This window comes from Arachis stenosperma, chromosome 6 (assembly GCF_014773155.1).
Source record: "Arachis stenosperma cultivar V10309 chromosome 6, arast.V10309.gnm1.PFL2, whole genome shotgun sequence".
In the NCBI taxonomy this organism is placed as follows: domain Eukaryota; kingdom Viridiplantae; phylum Streptophyta; class Magnoliopsida; order Fabales; family Fabaceae; genus Arachis; species Arachis stenosperma.
In genome coordinates this window covers 87,072,700-87,082,036 of record NC_080382.1, presented here as the reverse complement: position 1 = coordinate 87,082,036, position 9,337 = coordinate 87,072,700, and the positions used below count along the sequence as shown (strand labels likewise).

The following is a 9,337-nucleotide window of genomic DNA, read 5'->3' as shown; positions in this document are numbered from 1 at the left end:
GGATCACCTTCTTCAAGGCCACAACTTCATAGAAGTGGTTTTGATGCACCCTTGAGATGAATCTATCCATCTCCCATGACTCGGAGGTGGAAGCTTTTGCCTTCCCTTTCCTCTTTTTAGAGGTTTCTCCGGCCTTGGATGCCATAAATGGTTATGGAAAACGAAAAAGCAACGCTTTTACCACACCAAACTTAAAAGGTTTGCTCGTCCTCGAGCAAAAGAAGAAAGAAGAGAGTAGAAGAAGAAGAAATGAGGAAGAGGGAGATGGTAGTGTGTTCGGCCAAAGAGGGGGAGAAGTGGTGTTTAGGTTGTGTGAAAATGAAGAAGTGAAGAAGGGTATTTATAGGAGAGAGGGGAGAAGGAGTTCGGCCAAGTATGGGTGGGTTTGGGAGGGAAAGTGGTTTGAATTTGAAGGGTGAGGTTGGTGGGGTTTTATGAAGGATGGATGTGAGTGGTGAAGAGAAAGATGGGATTTGATAGGTGAGGGGTTTTTGGGGAAGAGGTATTGAGGTGATTGGTGAATGGGGGAAGAAGAGAGAGGGTGGTGGTGGGGTCCTGTGGGGTCCACAGATCCTGTGGTGTCAAGGAAAAGTCATCCCTGCACCAAATGTTGCTCAAAATCACGTTTTGAGCCATTTCTGGCGTTAAACACCGGGCTGATGCCCATTCCTGGCGTTTAACGCCAGGTTCTTGCCCTTTTCTGGCGTTTAACGCCAGTCTGGTGCCCCTTTCTGGCGTTAAACGCCCAGAATGGTGCCAGACTGGGCGTTAAACGCCCAACTGCTAGGCTTACTGGCGTTTGAACGCCAGCAACATCTTCCTCCAGGGTGTGCTGTTTTTCTTCCTGTTTTTCATTTTGTTTTTGCTTTTTTCATTGATTTTGTGACTTCTTATGATCATCAACCTACAAAAAAACATAAAATAACAAAAGAAAATATATAAAATATAATCATTGGGTTGCCTCCCAACAAGCGCTTCTTTAATGTCAGTAGCTTGACAGATGGCTCTCATTGAGCCTTACAAATGATCAGAGCAATGTGGGAACCTCCCAACACCAAACTTAGAGTTTGAATGTGGGGGTTCAACACCAAACTTAGAGTTTGGTTGTGGCCTCCCAACACCAAACTTAGAGTTTTGACTTTGGGGGCTCTATTTGTCTCTGATTTGAGGGAAGCTCTTCAAGCTTCATCTCCATGGTGACAGAGGGATATCCTTGAGCCTTAAACACAAAGGATTCTTCATTCACTTGAATGATTAGTTCACCTCTATCAACATCAATCACAGCCTTTGCTGTGGCTAGGAAGGGTCTGCCAAGGATGATGGATTCATCCATGCACTTCCCAGTCTCTAGGACTATGAAATCAGCAGGGATGTAATGGTTTTCAATTTTTACCAAAACATTCTCTACAAGTCCATGAGCTTGTTTTCTTGAGTTGTCTGCCATCTCTAATGAGATTCTTGCAGCTTGTACCTCAAAGATCCCTAGCTTCTCCATTACAGAGAGAGGCATGAGGTTCACACTTGACCCTAAGTCACACAGGGCCTTCTTGAAGGTCATGGTGCCTATGGTACAAGGTATTGAAAACTTCCCAGGATCTTGTCTCTTTTGAGGTAATTTCTGCCTAGACAAGTCATCCAGTTCTTTGGTGAGCAAGGGAGGTTCATCTTCCCAAGTCTCATTTCCAAATAACTTGTCATTTAGCTTCATGATTGCTCCAAGATATTTAGCAACTTGCTCTTCAGTGACATACTCATCCTCTTCAGAGGAAGAATACTCATCAGAGCTCATGAAAGGCAGAAGTAAATCCAATGGAATCTCTATGGTCTCATTTTGAGCCTCAGATTCCCATGGTTCCTCATTGGGGAACTCAAAGGAGGTTGGTGCACGCCCATTGAGGTCTTCCTCAGTGGCGTCCACTTCCTCTCTTTCCTCTCCATATTCGGCCATGTTTATGGCTTTGCACTCTCCTTTTGGATTTTCTTCTGTGTTGCTTGGGAGAGTACTAGGAGGGAGTTCAGTAATTTTCTTGCTCAGCTGACCCACTTGTCCTTCCAAATTTCTGATGGAGGACCTTGTTTCATTCATGAAACTTTGAGTGGTTTTGATTAGATTAGAGACCATGGTTGCTAAGTCAGAGGTATTCTGCTTAGAACTCTCTGTCTGTTGCTGAGAAGATGATGGAAAAGGCTTGTTATTGCCAAGCCTGTTTCTTCCACCATTATTGTTATTGAAACCTTGTTGAGGTCTCTCTTGATTCTTCCATGAGAAATTTGGGTGATTTCTCCATGAAGAATTATAGGTGTTTCCATAGGGTTCTCCTAGGTAATTCACCTCTTCCATTGAAGGGTTCTCAGGATCATAAGCTTCTTCCTCAGAGGAAGCATCCTTAGTACTGCTTGGTGCATTTTGCATTCCAGACAGACTTTGAGAAATCAAATTGACTTGTTGAGTCAATATCTTGTTCTGAGCCAAAATGGCATTCAGAGTATCAATCTCAAGAACTCCTTTCTTCTGATTAGTCCCATTGTTCACAGGATTCCTTTCAGAAGTGTACATGAATTGGTTATTTGCAACCATTTCAATTAGCTCTTGAGCCTCTGTAGGCGTCTTCTTCAAATGAAGAGATCCTCCAGCAGAGCTATCCAAAGACATCTTGGATAGTTCAGAGAGACCCTCATAGAAGATACCTATGATGCTCCATTCAGAAAGCATGTCTGAGGGACATCTTCTGATTAATTGTTTGTATCTTTCCCAAGCTTCATAGAGGGATTCTCCATCCTTCTGTCTGAAGGTTTGGACTTCCACTCTAAGCTTACTCCATTTTTGAGGTGGAAAGAACTTTGCCAAGAAGGCATTGACTAGCTTTTCCCAAGAATCCAGGCTATCTTTAGGTTGTGAGTCCAACCATATCCTAGCTCTGTCTCTTACAGCAAAAGGGAATAGCATCAGTCTGTAGACCTCAGGGTCAACCCCATTAGTCTTGACTGTGTCACAGATTTGCAAGAACTCAGCTAAAAACTGATGAGGATCTTCCATTGGAAGTCCATGGAATTTGCAATTCTGTTGCATTAGAGAAACTAATTGAGGCTTAAGCTCAAAGTTGTTTACTCCAATGGCAGGGATAGAGATGCTTCTCCCATAGAAGTTGGGAGTAGGTGCAGTAAAGTCACCCAGCACCTTCCTTGCATTGTTGGCATTGTTGTTGTTTTCGGCTGCCATGTGTTCTTCTTCTTTGAAGAATTCGGTCAGGTCCTCTAAAGAGAGTTGTGCCTTGGCTTCTCTTAGCTTTCGCTTCAAGGTTCTCTCAGGTTCAGGGTCAGCTTCAACAAGAATGCCTTTGTCTCTGCTCCTGCTCATATGAAAGAAAAGAGAAAAAGAAAATGTGGAATCCTCTATGTCACAGTATAGAGATTCCTTGAAGTGTCAGAGGAAAAGAAAAATAGAAGAAGGAGGTAGAAGAATTCGAACTTGATTAGATAGAGTTCGAATTGTGCATTAAGAAGGAGTAGTACTCCATAAATAGAAGGATGTGGGAGGAGAGGAAGAAGATTTTCGAAAATTCAATTAAACAGATTGTGAAAACATTTTGAAAAACATTTAATTGATTTTCGAAAATAAAAGTAAGAAAGAAATCAAGTGTTTTTTTGAAAAAGGAATTGAAATTAGAAATCAAAAAGATTTGATTGAAAACTAATTTGAAAAAGATGAGGTTAAGAAGATATGATTAGTTTTAAAGAGATGTGATTGAGAAGATATGATTTGAAAACAATTTTAAAAGATATGTTTTGAAAACAATTTTAAAAGATTTGATTTTGAAAATTAGTGACTTGCCTAACAAGAAAAGATATGATTCAAACATTAAACCTTTCTCAACAGAAAAGGCAACAAATTTGAGATGTTCAATCAAATCATTAATTGTTAGTAAGTATCTTTGAAAAAGGAAAGAAATTGATTTTGAAAACATTTGATTGAAAAAAATATGATTTGAAAAAGATTTGATTTTGAAAAACTTTGAAAACTTGAAAAAAAATTGATTTGAAAACAAAATTCTCCCCCTAGCACCATCCTGGCGTTAAACGCCCAGAATGGTATACATTCTGGCGTTTAACGCCCAAAATGCACCCTTTTTGGGCGTTAAACGCCCAACCAGGTACCCTGGCTGGCGTTTAAACGCCAGTCTATCTTCTTCACTGGGCATTTTTGAATGCAGCTTTTTCTGTATAATTCCTCTGCAGCATGTTCTGAATCTTCAATTCTTGTATTATTGACTTGAAAAGACACACTTTAAAAAATATTTTTGGATTTTTTTTTTAATAATCAAAATGCAACAAGAATGAAATAACAATGCATGCAAGACACCAAACTTAGCAGTTTGTATACTACTGACACTAATGAGAATGCATATGAGACACACAAAACACTCAAGTCAATTGAATTCAAAGATTAGAACCCGAAAATCATCAAGAATTACTTGAAGACCATTAAGACACATGAATTAATGCATGCAATTGACACCAAACTTAAGATGAGACACTAAACTTAAGCAAGAAACATCAAATATTTTTGGTTTTTATGATTTTGTAAATTTTTTTTTTTTTGTGTTTTTCGAAAATTAAGTGGAAAAAGATATCAAAATTCTTAATGAGAATTCCAGGAATCAGTGCAATGCTAGTCTAAGACTCCGGTCCAGGAATTAGACATGGCTTCACAGCCAGCCAAGCTTTCAAAGAAAGCTTCGGTCCAAAACACTAGACATGGCCAAAGGCCAGCCAAGCCTTAGCAGATCACTGCTCCAAAAGCAAGATTGATGAAAATCAACAAGCTCTTGTGATGATAAGTTGAAACCTCGGTCCAATGAGATTAGACATGGCTTCTCAGCCAGCCAGACTTCAACAAATCATCATGAAACTCTAGAATTCATCTTCAAGAATTTTGAAAAAAAAATACCTAATCTAAGCAACAAGATGAACCGTCAGTTGTCCATACACAAGAACAATCCCCGGCAACGGCGCCAAAAACATGGTGGCGCGAAATTGTGATCAATACTTTTCAAAACATAAACAATCCCTAGTAATGGCTCCAAAGACTTGGTGCTCAATACCATGGCATAAACACAACTTCGCACAACTAACCAGCAAGTGCACTGGGTCGTCTAAGTAATAAACCTTACGTGAGTAAGGGTCGATCCCACGGAGATTGGTGGTATGAAGCAAGCTATGGTCATCTTGTAAATCTCAGTCAGGCAGACTCAAATGGGTATAGTGATAAACGAATAAAGCATAAAGATAAAGATAAAGATAGAGATACTTATGTATATCATTGGTGTAAGAGCTTCAGACAAGCGTATGAAGATGCCTTCCCTTCCGTCTCTCTGCTTTCCTACTGCCTTCATCCAATTCTTCTTACTCCTTTCCATGGCAAGCTCGTGTAGGGTTTCACTGTTGTCAGGAGCTACCTCCCATCCTCTCAGTGAAAATACGTCCCTGATGCTCTGTCACAGCATAGGCTAATCATCTGTCGGTTCTCGTTCAGGCCGGAATAATATCCATTGATACTTTTGCGTCTGTCACTAACGCCCTAGCCTGCTAGGAGTTTGAAGCACGTCACAGTCATTCAATCATTGAATCCTACTCAGAATACCACAGAGAAGGTTAGACCTTCCGGATTCTCTTGAATGCCGCCATCAGTTCTTGCCTATACCACGAAGACTCTGATCTCACGGAATGGCTGGCTCGTTTGTCAGGCGAGCACTCGGTTGTCAGGCGATCAACCATGCATCGTGTATCAGTAATCCAAGAGATATTCACTAAGCCTCGCATGCTTGTAGAACAAGAATGGTTGTCAGTCACCTTGTTCATGGGTGAGAATGATGATGAGTGTCACAGATCATCACATTCATCAAGTTGAAGAACAAGTGATATCTTGGACAAAGAACAAGCGGAATTGAATAGAAGAACAATAGTAATTGCATTAATACTCGAGGTACAGCAGAGCTCTACACCTTAATCTATGGTGTGTAGAAACTCCACCGTTGAAAATACATAAGCATAAGGTCTAGGCATGGCCGAATGGCCAGCCTCCCAATGATCTAAGATAGCATAAAACGAAGATAGCTACCAAAGTCTCTAGATACAATAGTAAAAGGTCCTACTTATAGATAACTAGTAGCCTAAGGTGTACAAAGATGAGTAAATGACATAAAAATCCACTTCCGGGCCCACTTGGTGTGTGCTTGGGCTGAGCAATGAAGCATTTTCGTGTAGAGACTCTCCTTGGAGTTAAACGCCAGCTTTTATGCCAGTTTGGGCGTTTAACTCCCAATTAGGTGCCAGTTCCGGCGTTTAACGCTGGAATCTCTTGAGGTGACTTTGAACGCCGGTTTGGGCCATCAAATCTTGGGCAAAGTATGGACTATCATATATTGCTGGAAAGCCCAGGATGTCTACTTTCCAACGCCGTTGAGAACGCGCCAATTGGGCTTCTGTAGCTCCAGAAAATCCGCTTCGAGTGCAGGGAGGTCAGAATCCAACAGCATCTGCAGTCCTTTTGAGTCTCTGGATCAGATTTTTGCTCAGATCCCTCAATTTTAGCCAGAAAATACCTGAAATCCCAGAAAAACACACAAACTCATAGTAAAGTCCAGAAAAGTGAATTTTAACTAAAAACTAATAAAAATATACTAAAAACTAACTAAAAGATATCAAAAACATACTAAAAACAATGCCAAAAAGCGTACAAATTATCCGCTCATCATCTGCGCATCACTCTCTGTTGCTTTTCTTCTTGTGTGTGACTATTTCTTTATGTTTGTCTGCTTGAGTGCTAGGTGTGTGCTTTATTTCCTTGTCTTCTTCTCTTTGTGTTCTGTTGTCTCTACTTTTTATTTCTATCTTTATCTTCTGTTTACTGTTTCGCTATATTATGTTATTCGTCTGCTAATCGACCCCAAATAAATGAACGTAACTAATAACCCCAACCCTACTAAGGACTCCCCAGTTCTTACCCCTTCTCTCCTTTCCTCCCCCTCAGATGGAGACGGGCGTGATCTTCTATGAGTTCGAGGACCCTTACGTCTACGAAGATCCGGTACATCACAGTTACTTCATCATGGGATTGGAGCCTCGTATTAGACGATATGCGTTACCTAATCGAGCCTTTCAACATCCTCTGTCTAGCCCGCATTTTGACCCTGATGCTCCTTACGACTTTCCCTTATCCTGGTTACATCCTGACGCACCTGTACATCCTTTTCCTGATGACCCCGAGCACCCTATACCAGCTCAACCTTTGAATGAGGTGGAACCTGAGCCTATCATTCCTGATGAGCCCGAGTTAGCTGGTGACTACGTACCTGTGATACCACCAGAGTGGGACTTTCCCCCTGAGCTGATCCCTGACTTTCCACAGCCTGATGAGCCGGCACTACCGGATGATGGGGTAGCTCCTATATACGCGAACGGACCTGTGCTCGCGAATGGTTTTATACATAGTGACAGCAGTGTTTCTAGTGGATCTGAGGGTATAGTTGTAGCTGCGGATGATGAGGAGGAGGAGGATCTTGAGATAGAGATAGAGCAGGATGAGGAGATGGACGAGCCTCACGGCGATTCTCCGAACGGCCACGAGTAGATATAGTTTGTCTGCGGAAGGGGCATTCTTTTGATGACACTCTAGTCTAACATTATCTGATAGTTAGTCTCTCACTTGTGTTAGTACACCCGAGAGCTAGGAGCTATATAGTGGTTAGGCTAGCCTGGGTGCCAGTTTAGCGGCTTTTTGTATGGGCCAGGCCCCGGGAGTGTCGTGTAAATATTAGCTACGTAGGACGACGAGGATGTAAACTGACTTGATCTTGTGTAAACGCTACATGTTTTGTTATACTGTACATGATGTATATTATCTGCTATATTTCTATATTTCTCTACGCTTGCTTTAATTGCTCTCAATGTATGCTTGCTTATTTTACTTGAACATCTGCAACAAAAAAAAAAAGTTACTCGTAAAATTGGCAACGTTCTAACAAGGAACAGGCTCATATATTAAGTAATAGTTAATAATTAGGAAGAACAAGTTGGTAACACTTAGCTTCTTGTATGACCATGGCATACTGGGAGTTGGGTCGTTACAAGTTGGTATCAGAGCAGTTCGTTCCCAATAGAGCCTGGGGAGTGGACTGATTATGCTTCATTGCATACTCTGTTGTCTGTCTCATGCTTATAGGATATCTATGTGATATGTGTTGCATGATTGTCTCTGTGTTTTCATTCTGGGAATGTTCACACTTGACTTGAAGTATTAAGACTGATCACCTTAATAATGATTGTTTGGTGTGAACAGGACCACGATGGGTTCACGGAGACGAGGCGTACGGGAAGGAATTCCTAATGTTAACTACGAGAGGGAACAGGAGACGTTTATGACTACCATGAACGCTGTGGCTGAGGCAGTGCGTGAGGCTGCAGTAGCAGCGGCTAGGGCTGTTGATCGTCTTGGAGTGAGAAACGGGAATGAGAATGAGCGTGGGGAAGATAGTGGAAATGATGAGAATAACTTAGGGCATCTCGAAAGACCTATGACCCTTGCGACTTTTCTGAAAGTTAAACCACCTAAGTTTAAAGGTACACTTGTTGCGACTGATGCTGACAATTAGTTCCGAGCTATTGAACGATCACTGCGAGCACAGCATGTTCCGGAAGGCCAACACGTGGAGTTTGCTACTTATATGCTGGAAGGAGAAGCTGAGCATTGGTGGCAGGGGATACAACGACTGCTGCAACAAGATGAAGGCGATATTCCTTGGAATACTTTTAAGGATGAATTTTATAAGAAGTATTTTCCGAGGGCAGCTCGTGACGCTAAGGAGATGGAACTTATGCAGCTGAAGCAGGGTAACACAACTGTTGCAGAATATGCCCGTAAGTTGGATGACTTGTGCCGTTTCTCCAAGATCTGCCAAGGGAATCCTGCTGACTTTGAAGAATGGAAGTGTTTGAAGTTCGAAGGGTGCCTTCGTGAGGATCTGATGAGTTCAGTAGTTCCATTGGAGATACGAAATTTTGCTGAGCTAGTTAATAAGTGTAAGTTAGTGGAAGAATGTGCTAAGAAGGTAATTGCCTCTAAAGCAAGTCGTCAAGGATTTCCACCAAGGAACTACAATAACTATAGTTGGCAACCACGAAGGACAAACTTCAAGACACCTGGTGTGCCACAGCGAAGGAATCCACAAGCTGGTAACGCTCCTGCTCGCCCTACGAGTGGAAACGGAGGTAGACTAAGGCAGGATAATGGTAAACGACCCCAGCAGACACAGGTGAATACCACATGTAGGCAGTGTGG

The 9,337-nt window shown here is 41.8% G+C and overlaps 1 non-coding gene across 1 annotated transcript; it reads left to right on the top strand.

Annotated features, from left to right (window-relative positions):
• Window positions 1–2,707: 2,707 nt before the first annotated feature.
• Window positions 2,708–2,815, top strand: LOC130938405 (small nucleolar RNA R71). Its single transcript, XR_009069573.1, has one exon. It is a non-coding gene; the product is annotated as a small nucleolar RNA R71 (small nucleolar RNA).
• The last annotated feature ends 6,522 nt before the right edge of the window (window positions 2,816–9,337 follow it).